Here is a 14,593-nt window from a genome sequence, read left to right on the forward strand (position 1 = left end):
AACACTATGTATTACTTTGTCAACATCTGTGATCGGGAATTCTCACAATTGTACCAGAATTGCAGCAGAAAGGAAATTACGGACTATTAGCCTGACGTTGGTGGTTGGGAAGCTGTTGGCATTGATTGTCAAGGAGGAGGTTAGAGAATACTTGCAGGTGCATGAAAAGAGAGGCCCAAGTCAGCATGGTTTCCTTAAAGGAAAAGTCATGCCTGACAAACCTATTGCAATCTTTTGAAGAGATCACATGTAGGATAGACAGCTGAGATGCAGTGGAAGTTGTGAATTTGGAGTTTCAAAAGGCCTTTGACAAAGTGCCACACATGAGGCTGCCCAACAAGGTGAAAGAGCCCATGGAATTTACAGGAAGGATACGAGCGTGGGTAGAGCATTGGCTGATCGGCAGGAAACAAGGGAGTGGGAATAAAAGGATCCTCCTCTGGTTGGCTACCGGTTACCACTGGTGTTCTGCAGGAGTCAGTGTTAGGGCCGCTTATTCTTACATTGCATACAAATGATTTGGATTATGGAATGGAATTAAATCACAAAATTCTGTAGACACTGTGGATGAAGTAAAAACACAAAATGCTGGAGAAGCTCAGCAGGTTAAACAATGTCCTTTATGTAGCAAAGGCAAAGATACATAACCATATTTTGGGCTTGAGTCCTTTATCGAAGTGTAAGAAAATGCTGGCAAGTGCAGAACAAAAGGGTGGGGTGGGGGAAGGTGGGTGGCAAGGCAGGAGATGATAGGTGGAGAAGGGAGGGAGGGGACAGCAGCAATGAGAGGGAAGGGGATGGTAGAGCTGGGTGTGTGGAAGAACTGGAAAGACAGGAAAAGGGGAGGGGAAAGAAAAGGCATGCAGGTTTAATGGAAACCAGTAAAATCGATGTTCGTGCCATGTGGTTGGAGGGTGCCCAAATGGAAAATAAGGTGTGTTCCTCCAATCTGCAGGTGGTCAAGGTAGTACAGTGCACAAGATCATGGACAGACATGTGAGCATGGGAGTGTGACCCGGAATTGAAATGATTGGCCACTAGGAGGTGGCTGTGCTTGCAAATGGAGAGATGGTGCTGAGTAAGTTGATCTCCCAGTCTGCGACCACTCTCTCCAATGTAAAGAATGCCACAAAGGGAGCACCAGATGCATTAAATAAGTGCTCTGGATGTACAAGAGAAGCTTTGCTTCATGTGAAAGGCATGTTTGGGGTCCTGGACCGTGGTGAGGGAGGAGGTGTGGGCGCAAGTGTTGCACCTCCTGCGAACACAGGTGAAGGTGCTGGGGGTCCAATGGTTAGGGAGGGATGAGTGCACAAGGGAATTGTAGAGGCTGAGATGGCAGGAGAGGGAAAAATATGTCCGGTGGTGGGATCCTGTAGTAAGTGCTTGTGGGTTGGTAGGAGAGGACGAGGAGAATTCTATGTTTGTTGCGTCTGGAGGCAGAGGGGGTCAGGACAGATGAGCAAGACATGGTGATGTAAGTGAGGACTGAGTTGATGGTGGCGGAGGGGAAGCCATGTTTGTGGAAGAAGGCAGACATTTCAGAAGCTCTGGTCTGGAAGACCTCATCTTGGGAACAGATGCAGCAGAGAAGGAGAAATTAAGAGGAGGGGATGGAATCCTTGCAGGAAATAGGGTGTGAGGAAGTGTAGTCCAGGTAGTTGTGGGAGTTGGAGAGTTTATAGTATATATCGGTGGAAAGCTTGTCTCCCGAGACTGAGAGATCCAGGAAGGGAAGAACGTTGTTAACAAACTCATCACGGGGGCATGAGGCAGTCCTGATATAGTCATCGATATACTGCAAGAAAAGTTAAGGGGTCTTGCCTGTGTAGGCTTGCAGCATGGATTGCTCCACAAAGCCCACAAACAGACAGGCACAGCTGGGACCTATGGGGGGGGACCCATGGCTACTCCTTTAATTTGGAGGAGGTGGGATGAGTTAAAGGAGAAGTTATGCCAGGTGGAGGAGGGTGGTGGTGGAGGGTGACTGGTTGGGCCTTTGATCCAGGAAGAAGCAAAGTGCTTTCAGACCTTCTGTTTGGTGAATAGAGGTATAAAGAGATTGGACATCCATCGGGAATGAAAGATGGTCCAGCTTGGAGAATCTGAAGTCATTGAGGAATGGAGGGCATGTGAGGTGTCGCAGATGTAGGTAGGGAAAGGATAGAGTCAAGGTAGGCTGAAACTAGTTCATTGGGGCAGGACCAGGCAGAAACAATGAGGTGGTTGAATTTGTGTATTTTGGGTAGGAGGTAGAAACGGGCAGTGCGGAAGTGGGAGAGAATTAAGTTGGTAGCCATGGAGGGGAGGTGACCAGAGGTGATGAGGTTGGAGATGGTGTTGGACAATGGCCTGATGAGTTGGGGTGGGGTCCTGTGGGAGGGGTCAATAGGAGGTGTCTTGGAACTGTCAACTGTCCTCAGCAAGGTAGAGGTCAGTGCACCAGACCATAACAGCACCACCATTGTCTGCAGGTTGATGGTGAGGTTGGGATTGTTGCAGAGAGAGTGGAGGGTAGAACGTTCTGAGGAGGTGAGGTTAGAATATGAGAGGGGGGTGGTGAAGTTGAGACAGTTGATGGCTCAATGGCAGTTGGAAATAAAAGGTCTAGAGCATTCATTTGGCCAGGATGCAGTGCCTATGAGTAAAAAGGCTTGAAGTGGGAGAAGGGGTCTTGGGTGGTGTATGGAGAGTGACAGACATGGAAGCGAGCTTGGAGGAGGAGGAAGAAGTATTCGGCATCACGGCATGCACGGAACTCTTTGAGGCGTGGGCAAAGGGAGAAGTTGAGCCCTGTGCTGAGGACCAAATGTTCCATCTCAGAGAGGGGAAGGAAGGAAGGTCAGAGGGGATAGCAAAAAAACAAAGCAGGGGTTAGAGTGGGGATCGGTGTTGTGGAGTGTGTTGGGGGGAGGAGGAAGAGGAGGGCTGGGGAGATCCAAAGGTGGAAGTGGAAGGTGGAAGAGGTTGGAGGAAGGAGGGGGGTGGGTTTGGGGATGTGACAGGGATCTGAGTGGGGAGAGGACGGTAGGGGTAACTAGAGAGATGGGGGAAAAGAGATGGTCTGAGGATTGGGGTAGGAGAGAAGAGAGGGTTGGGGTTGATGGGGAGTGGTGTAGGAGGATTGAGAAGGAGTAGAGGAGGATAAGTAAGTGGGATCCAGTAGCAAGGTCAGGACTCTGGTAACAGTCAGTGCTAGGAGCCGTGGTGCGAGTCAGCGAAGAAGGCTCCAGCATCTTCTGCAGGTCCAGCACTGGATGTCGGCAGTCAAGGCATCAGGAGCTCCAGTGAGTAGGGGGTCATATCTCAGGTGGGAGTAGCAATTTTACGGAAGCATTAATTAACATTTGCCACTTTTAAAACACGTGGTCAACATAGTTTCTTTCCCTCACTCTCCGTCCAAACTGGCCATTTTTTCAATGTTCCACTCATGCTGGATCAATAATAAAGTGTTGGCACCTACTTCATATTCATGTTATTTTTTAGTCTGTGAAAGGTCCACTGTTTTGCAGATAATAGAAAAGAGCAGCAGAGAATTAGAATTTTTTTTCCCCCAACTGTACAGGAAACGTGTGCTATAGTGTTGGACCAGTGCTTAACAAAGGTACTTCCATTAATTTCTTAGTAAATGCCCAAATAATATAAACAATTCTTATTTTAGGAAAATAAAAATATTTTTCAACAGCATGGTTCCTCTGTTCATGAAAAATTGAATTGCAAGAGCTTTCTTGGTTAAAATAAAATACTGTTGCATAGTTAATGCTCCAAAAGTGTGTGAAAGTTTATTATAAGTGAAATGGGAAAAATGGAAGCAAATTAAAAACAAAATTTTCCATATAATATGCACTTGCATATCACCACACACAAAAAATCTATGATGAATCATCACAGTCCCAAAATATAGCAGTGAAATTCAATTGGTTTAATCGCAAAATAATCAACACTTCGTCTCACCATCAATCCACCCTGTGAGACAAACTGAAAACTATTAATTTATCTGCTATTTATGCTGGGGTTGTCCATTTCTGTGTAAAATCCAAAAGAACAACTCAAATAGGGACAGTGAACAAGTCTGAAAGATAGAATCAGACAAGACATATTTAAAGTGGTATGTGAATGGAAAGTAAAAGATTGGGAATCACTGGACAAGAGCAATGAAGAAATTAGCTTATTAAAAACAGAAAATGTTCCAAATACTCAGTACACTTCACAACATCTGTAGAATAAGAAAAAAAAAGCCCAGCACCACAAGCCCAAGACTCATCAGGCAAATGAAGAGTTTTATTTAACTATAGTTACACAAAAGCTTTTCTCTGTCACAATATCCCAAGGTATTTTACAACCAATCAAGTCATCTCTGACTATTAAGTTCATTTTGATACTGCACTATGTCTACTGCCACAAATCACAAAATCTGCTTTTAGTACTACAGACTGCAGATGCTGGAACCAGAAGCAAAACAAAAAATTGCAGGAGGATCAGACAGCAGCTTTGAAATTAAAGGAATAGATGACATGTCAGGATGATCACCACTGTAAAGGGAAGATGGGAAGACATCAGACAGTGGCCAGCAGGTGATTGATGGGCTGAGGACTGGAGAAGGATGATGGAGAGAAGGAGCCAGGTGGGCAAGGGGGTCGGAGCTGGGAGACTGAGACACGCAAGTGATTGGTGGAAGGCAAACAAAGGAGAGAAAATAGTGAGAGGGTGACAGGAAGCCAGGTTGGTGGAGGAGAGGGATAAAGTGGAGCCCACAGCAATATAGTGAGAAAGAGAAACACAAAAGCTCCCTGAGTGGGAATCAAGAATCATTCTGAAGAGGTTGGGTATGGCTCACATTAATTCTCGTCTAGCAGTATTGCTCGTATTCCTCACCATTTTGCACACTGCAAAATAAGTCCACAACTGATTACAAAAGTAAAAACACCATGCTGGAGAAACTCAGCGGGTCAAACAGGGTACTTTATCGAACAAAGATAAAGATACATAAACCAAGGTTTCAGGCATGAGCCCTTCATCAAGATATGAAAAAATGCCATCAAGAGCCTGAACTAAATGGTAGGGGAGGAGGGCAAGAAGCATGGTCCCAAAAGTAAGGAGGTAACAGGTGGATAAGGGAGGGAGGGTACACCAACAAGCCGAAGAGGGATAGTTCTGCAAATGGAGAGGGAAGTGGGTGGAGTGCCAGAGGAAAGGAGACAAAGGAAAACTGAATGGAGGGAGAACGGAGAGTAAACGAGCAGAAATCGGAGGTCAATGTCCATGCTAGCCGTATGGAGAGTGCCCAGTTGGAAAATCAAATGTTATTCCTCCAATTTTCAGGTGGCCTTGCTGGAATAGTACACGGTGCCATGGACATGCATGTGAACATGGGAGTGAGGCACAGAATTGAAGTGGTTCGTTACTGGGAAATCCCCGTCACTGATGTAAACAGAGTGAATGTGCTCAGCGAAGCAATCTCCCAGTCTGGGCCCAGTCTTTCTGTTGTAGAGAAAGCCACAAAGGGTACTCCAGATGCAGTAAGCAACTCCTACGGATTCACAATGGTAGTACTCCTTCACTTGAAAGGCCTGTTTGAGGCCCTAAATGGTGCTGAGGGAGGAGGTGTGGCCGCAAGTGTGGCACTTCCAGCGGCAACAGGGGAAGGAGCTGGGGGACGATTGGTGGGGAAGGATAAGTGGACAAGAGAGACTGAGGGAGCAGACCCTACGGGAGGAGGGGGGAAGATGTGTCTAGTGGTGGGATCCTGTTATAACAGGCGGAAATTACAGAGGATAAAGTATTGAATGTGGAGGCTAGTGGGGTGGTAGGTAAAGACAAGGGGAATCCTTTGTTTGTTACGTCTGGGGCAGAGGGGGCCAAGGCAGATAAACTAGAAATGGAGGAGATACGGGTAAGGACTGAGTCAGTGGTGGTGGAGGTGAAGCCACATTTGTGGAAGAAGGCAGACATTTCAGATGATCTGGACTGGAAGATTAATCTATGGAACAGATGCAGGGGAGACAGATAGAATCTTTGCAGGGGACAGGGTATGATTAAGTGTAATTGAGGTAATTGTGGGTTTGTAATATGTCGGTGGAAAGCCTACCTGTTAGTTGGCTTTATGGAGCAATCCATGCTGCAAACCTACACATCCAAGACCCCTCAATTCTTCCTCCACTATAATAATGATTACATCGGGGCTGCCTCATTCATCTGTGATGAGCTTGTCAGCATCATTCACTTCCATCCTGATTTCATATTCATCTGTTCCATTGGTGGCAACTTTCTCCCTTTCTTGATCTCTCCATCTTCATCTCAGGAGACAAGCTTTCCACCAACATCTTTTACAAACCCACCAACTTAATAGTGGGCAGAAAAATCAAAAGAAAAGGTTACAGAAGTCACGAGATATTAAAAGGACAAAGAGCATAAGGGCACTTTATCTAAATGCCCGCAGTATTAGAAATAAGGTTAGTGAACTTGAGGCGCAAATCGGTACCCATGCCTATGAATTGGTAGCCATCACGGAAACATGGCTTCAAGGTGACCCTAAATGGGAATTAAACTTTCAAGGGTATCAGGTGGTGTAAAGAGATAGACAGGATGGTAAGGGAGGTGATGTTGCACTCTTAATCAAAGATTAGCTCCAGGCAATAGTGAGGGATGATATAAGATCTAAAGAGCATAATGTTGAGTCCATTTGGGTAGAGATAAAGAATAACAAAGGGAAAAAATTATTGGTGGGTGTTATCTATCGCCAACCAAATAACAATAGTTTAGTGGCACAGGAAATAAATAGAGATAAGCGAGGCATGTAATAATGATACGGTAGTAGTCATGGGGGACTTTAACTTCCACATAGATTGGGAAAATCAAGTTGGTCATGGGAGTCTGGAAGAGGACTTCATAGAATGTATCCGCGATAGCTTTCTTACACAGCATGTTAAGGAACCAACAAGAGAAAATGCTCTCCTGAATCTAGTGTTGTGCAATGAGATAGGTAGAGTGAATGATGTAATAGTCAGAGACCATCTGGGAAATAGCGATCATAGTATGATTGATGGAAGGGGAAATAGTTAGATCTAAAACTAATATATAATGCTTAAACAGGGTTGACTACCATAGGATGAGGGAGGAATTGGGCAGAGTAGACTGGGAGCACAGGCTAATTGATGAAACAGCTGAGGAACAGTGGAAGATTTTTAAAGAAATATTTTGTAATGCTCAACAAAAATATATTCCGGTCAGGAAAAAGGGCAGCAAGGGAGGGAAAAATTAACCGTGGTTAACAAAGGAAATAAAGGAGAGTATAAAATTGAAGGCGCAGGTGTACAAAGCTGCAAAGAGCAATGGGAAACTGGAAGATTGGGATAACTTTAAGAGACAACAAGGGGTTACAAAGCGGGTAATAAGAAATGGGAAAAAGGATTACGAAAGTAAATTGGCACAAAATATAAAAATAGAAAGCAAAAAAAATTATAAATATATAAAACGGAAGAGGGTGGCCAGAGTTAACATAGGACCCTTCGAGGATGAGAAAGGAAAACTGGTAGCAAAAAATGAGGAAATGGCCGAGTCATTAAACAAATATTTTGTGTCAGTCTTCACGTTGGAAGACACGTCCAGCATGCCCAAGTGCGGAGTTAAGGATGCGAATGTTGGGGAAGGCCTTGATAAAATAGTTGTTACAAAGGAAGTAATGATGGAGAAACCAATGGGACTAAAGCCAGACAAATCACCTGGTCCTGATGATATGCATCCAAGAGTTCTGAAGAAAATGGCAGAAGTTATAGTTGATGCATTGGTGGTCATACACCAAAATTCCTTGGATTCTGGGCAGGTTCCGGCAGACTGGAGGACAGCCAATGTCACGCCACTTTTTAAGAAAGGATGTAGGCAGAAGACTGGAAATTATCGGCCAATTAGCTTGACGTCTGTAGTTGGAAAAATGCTTGAAGCCGTCATTAAAGATGAAATAGTGAAACTTTTGGAAAGTAAGGGTTCAATCAGACAGACGCAGCATGGTTTTAGAAAGGGAAGATCTTGTTTGACAAACTTGTTAGGGTTCTTTGAGGATATAATGGGTGCAGTGGATAGAGGGGAACAGGTTGATGTTGAATATTTGGATTTCCAGAAAGCATTTGATAAGGTGCCGCACATGAGACTTATCAGTAAGTTACAGGAAAGTGGAGTCCGGGGAAGTATATTGGCATGGATCAAAAATTGGTTGTCTGACAGGAGGCAGAGAATTGGGATAAGTGGGAGTTTTTCAGGTTGGCAGAGAGTGGTAAGTGGGGTGCCGCAGGGGTCGGTGCTAGGCCCACAGCTGTTCATCATTTACATTGATGACTTGGAGGAGGGGCCAAAATGTGGTGTAGCCAAGTTTGCGGATGACACCAAATTGAGTGGAAGAGCAAATTGTAATGAGGATGTGGAGAGTCTGCAGAGGGATATAGTTAAGCTGGATGAGTGGGCAAAGGTCTGGCAGATGGAGTACAATGTTAGTAAGTGTGTTGTTATCCACTTTGGCAAGAAAAATAAAAGAGCTGAATATTATTTAAAGGGTGAAAAACTACAGCATGCTGTTGTGCAGAGGGACTTGGGATTGCTTGTGCATGAATCGCAAAAAGTTAGGTTGCAGGTGCAGCAGGTTATTAAGAAGGCAAATGGAATGTTGGCCTTCGTCGCTAGAGGAATTGAATTCAGGAGTAGGGAGGTAATGTTGCAAATGTATAAGGTACTGGTGAGACTGCACCTAGAGTACTGTGTCCAGTTCTGGTCTCCATATTTGAGGAAGGATATACTGGCTTTGGAGACGGTCCAGAGGAGGTTTACTAGGTTGATCCCTGGGATGAAGGGGTTGACTTATGATGAAAGATTAAATCGTCTTGGACTGTATTCGCTCAAGTTCAGAAGAATGAGAGGAGATCTTATAGAAACATATAGAATTATGAAGGGTATGGATAGGATAGATGTAGGCAGGTTTTTTGAGCTGGCCAGGGAAACTAAAATGAGAGGACACAGTCTCAAGTTTCGGGGGAGTAGATTTAGGACTGAGATGAGGAAAAATAGTTTTTCCCAGAGAGTAGTGAATGTTTGGAATTCTCTATCCAGGGAAGTGGTTGAGGCTGCTTCATTAAACATATTTAAAATTTGGTTAGATAAATTTTTACATTATAGAGGAATCAGGGGATACGGGGAGAAGGCAAGTAGGTGGAATTAGGTCATAAATTAGATCAGCCATGATCTTATTGAATGGCGGAGCAGGCTCGATGGGCCATTTTTGGCCTACTCCTGTTCCTACTTCCTATGTTCCTATGTTCCACAACTACCTCAATTACACTTCTTCACACCCAGTCCCCTGCAAGGATTCTATTCCCTTCTCGCAATTTATCCGTCTCCTCCGCATCTGTTCTGAAGACAAGGACTTTCAGCTTCCCCTCCACCACCATCAACTCAGCCTTCACTCACATCTCCTCCAATTTCCACTCATCTGGCCTGGTCCCCTCTGCCCTCAGACACAACACAGGATTCCCCTTGTTCCTATCTACCACTGCACTAGCCTCCACATCCAACAAATTATCCTCCATAATTTCCGCCACCTAAAACAGGATCCCATTATTAAACACATTGTTCCATAGGGACCTCTCCTTCTGTGACTCACTCATCCACACATTCCTCCCCACCAATTGTCCCCCCCCCCCCCCCCCACCTTGCTCTGTGGCTGCAGGAAGTGCCACACTTGCACCCACACCTCCTTCCTCTCCACTATTTGGGGCCTCAAACAAGTGAAGCAACACCTCACTTGTGTATCTGCAGGAGTTATCTAATGTATCCAGTGCTCCCTTTGTGGCCTTTTCAACCTCCGGGACTAGCCCCAGACTAGGAGATTGCTTTGCTGAGAACCTTTGCTCTGTCCACATCAGTGACAGCTCTCTCCCAGTGGCCAACCACTTAAATTCCACACCCCACTCCCATGCTCACAAGTCTGTCCATGGCCATATCTATTATTCCACAAGACCAACTGTAAATTGGATGAACACTGAATTTCCATCTCCAACCAGATGGAATTAACATCGACTACCTCGGTTTCTGCTAGGCTACACTCTGTTCTCCCTCCCCTTTCCATTTGTCTTCTTTCCTCCAGCTCTTCACCCCCTTCTTTCTCTATTCACAGAACCATCCCTCCTTCCCCTGCTTGCTGGTGTGCCCTCCCTCACTTATCCACCTATTGCCTCCTGCCTTTGGGAATGTGCTTCTGATAAAGTTAATAATCCCTTTTCAAAATATAAATATTTTATTACGGTGAGATTCAACTTTTGGGCTATCTGAAATGGCCTAGTGTCTCTTGTTACAACGGTGTGCTCAGGCTTGGTCCTGGAAATTTGTTTTGTGCCATAGCGGGGACTTTCACCCTCCTCCCCCTGCTCCTCTCAACACTCTCTTCCCCCCCCCCCCCCCCACTATTTTGTGCACCTGCCAAATTTTTTTCATAGCTTGATGAAAGGCTCAAGCCTGAAACATTGGTTATGTATCTTTATCTTTGCTACATAAAGTACACTGTTTGACCAGCTGAGTTTCTCCAGAATTGTGTTTTTACTTCAACCACAGTGTCTGCGGACTTTTGTGTTGTGGCAGAATATGTTATGTTTTATATTGTATATGGATATGATTTTGGGAGATATGGATGTGTAGCAGGTTTTTTTTAGTGTAAGTTACATACAAACATTTCAAAACAGTTCTCATTTAAAATACTGGACCTCTGCTCAAGATAGACTGGCCAGCTCCGAAAGGACTTTGCAAAAGTTTTGGGGAGTGCCCAAGAGACTTCACTAATGGATTGTTGGTTTGAAAGGCAACAGATGAAAGAACTCATAGAAGTAGGTGTCTGGGAGTGTTGTTTGCTGTTCTAAGAGGATCATGTGGTTTTTGCAAGCAGAGAGGGAGTCAAACAGGCTTATCTCAGAGAGAGAAAGAGAGAGAGATCAGTTCTGCAGTTTTATGGTCAGCAGCAGCAGTTGAAACTGGAACAGGATAAGCTAGCAAGCTTGTGGAAACCCCCATTTTGAAGACAGGTTGTGAGCGCTTAGTTCAGCCTGGTCAAAGCCCTTGCGGTCATACAAGAGGAGAGGACTGGTTGCCTAATGTTTCACTTGAAATAAGGGAAACAAAAAGGAACTCTGTGTGACCTGAAGGAAAGAGATTATCATCTGGAAAACCCTGATGGAGCAAATTTCTTCGGCTGATTAAAAGGAATCAGTTGTGGATGTTCAGCAAACATCAAATCTCTCTCTGAAAAGCAACAAGAACCTTCCTGAGTGTTAATCATTTACCTTTCAAGCACCCAAGCCTGGTCAACTTCATAAGTGTTAAATTCTGTGCACAGTAGAAGAATTGCCTACAACCAGTAAACTTGGAGGAATGAGAAGTCTGATTGGACTGTGAAACAAAGAACTTTTCTGAATGTGTATACACATTACATACACGTGCACTTAGAATTAGAAGGGGGTTAAGTTAGGTTAGTTAATAGTGATAAGTTAAAGTGTGATTCTGTTTTCATGTTTAAAGATAATTAAACGCAACTTTTTTAATTAAAAGCAATATTTGTCTTGGTGAATATCTATTTCTGCTGGGTTTTGGTGTCCTCTGGACTCGAAACATGTGTTTTATTTCTGTCCACAGTGGATGTCCTCTCCCTAGTCCTGCAATCAACCCTGGAACACCTGGACAACAAGGACACCTACATCAGACTACTATCAACTATAACTCCACCTATAACTCATTCCCAACTCTGTGACCTTGATCTCAGCAACCTTCTCTGCAATTAGATTTATGATTTTGTGTCCTTCAAGCTACAATCAGGATAGCACCTCATCCGCAATCACCCTGAACACTGGAGTACTGGAAGGCCTTTGTACCCAGACCTCACTATTCTTCCAGTACACCCACAATTAAGTGACCAAAGCACCGATTCAACTCTATCTATAACTTCACAGATGACACCACTGCCATAGGCAGGATCTCTTACAACGAAGGGGTGGACTTTTGGCTTTGTATCAGGACAACTTCTCCCTCCATATCAGCAGAACTAAGTAGTTGGTTTTAGGCTCCTGGAAAAGGAGTGAAGCTCACTCCCCAGTCTGCACCAACAGTGCTGAGTTAGAAACAGTACACAGCTTCAAGCTCCTGGGAATAAACTTCTCCAGCGATTGGCCTTGGTCTGCCCACAATGATGAAATGACCAAGAAAGAGCATCAACATCTCAACTCCCTCAGAAACCCTGAGAAACTTGGCATGTCACCTGCCTCCATTAACACTTTGTATAAGTGCATCATTGAAAGCATCCTGTCAGGGTGCATCACTGCATTGCCTCTCCCTGGCAGTGGAGAAGGTAAAGGATGGATGGAGAGTGTGGAAATGGAAAGGGGAGCTGAAATAATATGTAACCAGGTGTTCAGGAGGGCTGTTGCAGAAGTGCATAGGTGCTCTGAAAATTGGTCACCTAGCTCTGATTCCAGCACTGGTAACCATCTTCACCCTCCCTGTCCACCATCTCACCCTATCCATCAACCTTTCCCCTTTTTTTTTGGTCTTTCCATTTGTCTGCCACCAATCACCTACCAATCTTCGTCTCCCAACTCCCTATTTGGGTCCTTCTGTCTATCATCTTTCACTCTTCCGCAGTCCACTCATCACTCAGTAGCCCATCTCAATCCTTCCCCTCTCCTTTTTAGACTGTCAATCTTCTCTCTCCACATGATGAAAGGTTTTGACCCAAAACTTCATCCATTCTTTTGCCTCTGTTTTTAGTACTGATGGTTGAGATACCTAGAGAACTGCCTGCTCAGGTGATGTGTTATCAAATGTAATTTAACAAACAACATTGAACAATGTACATTGAGGTAAAGAATTGAAACTACAATTTGAAAATTATACTTACTTTCTAACACAAGACAGTGTTAAAATACTGTATCATTACTTTCTGCAACAAGAATACAATTCCTGATTGTCAGTCATAGAGGACTACAGCCAGAAAAAAATCCCTCTGCATGACAAAAGGCCACAATTTCAATTATAATTCCAATATGACTAAAATAATAGATATGCAATTATATTATCATATCTCAGAATTCTTCTTCTTTCTTTGGCTTGGCTTCGCGGACGAAGATTTATGGAGGGGGTAAAAGTCCACATCAGCTGCAGGCTCGTTTGTGGCTGACAAGTCCGATGCGGGACAGGCAGACACGGTTGCAGCGGCTGCAGGGGAAAATTGGTTAGTTGGGGTTGGGTGTTAAAACTATCGTGTTTCATTTCATTGTAATCTGAAAATTCTTGATGAAGCAATTTTCTTTAAGTGCACCCAAGGGCTGAAATTTTTCTTTTTAAATGAAAATGGTCTTTAATTCCAACCTATTTTTCTTAGCAGAAGTACATCAAGCAATTACTGTTATGTAAAACCAAAACATGGGTTTTTCCTCCCAGCTGTCATACAAAATGTAACACATAGCCATGAGATTTTTCATTCACAGGTTTATTTAACATGGAATTTTTTTTTAATCTTTCATGTCCTTGGGACATCCCTGGATGAGTCAAAAACATTTTAAATCACAATTTACATTTAGCTTTCATCAAACCAGAGGGTATTGGGGAATAGAGGTGAAAATCCATTGGGTGTACCAGTTACCATAGTAACTGAAGTATTTATAAGTTGGGACACTATTGACATACTAATGGAAGAAACTGCAAATATTGTAGATTTTCCCATTAAAATCTTCCAGTTCTTGCAATAGGATCAGACCATTATCACTGAGCCGAACAAAGGAAAGTGGGACAAAACCCAAATCACCTTCCTCCTCTTGAAATCTGATAAACTTATTTTATACTAATCACATCTGAGGTTGAACCTGTCAGAGCTCAACATCACAAAAATGAACTGCAACTAAGATAACAGTTGAGCAAGTCAATACAGGTTGAGTACCCCTTATTCAAAATGCATAGGACACAATTTGTTTTGGATTTTTGATTTTTTTTTCATATTTTGGAAACACCATTTAAAAAATGCACTCATTCACTCAGACTTAAAGATGCTTGCATTCACATTATACTACAAATATTTACATATGCAAAAATTAACTGAAGTAGAGATATACTGAAAAATCTACACTCAATAATGCATTACTTACATCTGCTAAGTCCTGTTCTCGATTTCTGAACTCTATTAAGTATTTCCTTAGGGAAACACAGATGGATTTCGGGTATTCAGATAAGGGGACTCAACCTCCAAGGACTGGAGTGTGAAATTTTAGAGGACTGGCCCCTGCAAAAATATCCTCCATATGACCCAAGACCAGTCAACAGATAAATACCATAAATAAATCAAGATTCCTGTTTTCTATTGAAGCAAGCAAAATGTCAAAATTAGAGTCATAGGATTCTTCAGCACAGAAACAGGCCCTTCTGCCCAACCTGTCCATGCTGACCAAGCCAGCCTTATTTGGCTGCAATTGGGCCTCCAAATCGTTCATATCCATGGAAGTGCCTAAATGTCTTTTGACTACTGACTCACTATTGCATCCACTACTTCCTCTGACAACCCATTCCACATATCCAC

The 14,593-nt window shown here is 43.6% G+C and overlaps 1 protein-coding gene across 4 annotated transcripts in view; it reads right to left on the bottom strand.

The window, feature by feature from the left end:
• The window catches only part of gmds (GDP-mannose 4,6-dehydratase), a 661,071-nt gene that overhangs the window by 530,686 nt on the left and 115,792 nt on the right, over positions 1 to 14,593 (bottom strand). The window lies entirely within an intron of this gene.

The sequence above is a fragment of the Narcine bancroftii genome, chromosome 1 (assembly GCF_036971445.1).
Source record: "Narcine bancroftii isolate sNarBan1 chromosome 1, sNarBan1.hap1, whole genome shotgun sequence".
Lineage (NCBI taxonomy): Eukaryota > Metazoa > Chordata > Chondrichthyes > Torpediniformes > Narcinidae > Narcine > Narcine bancroftii.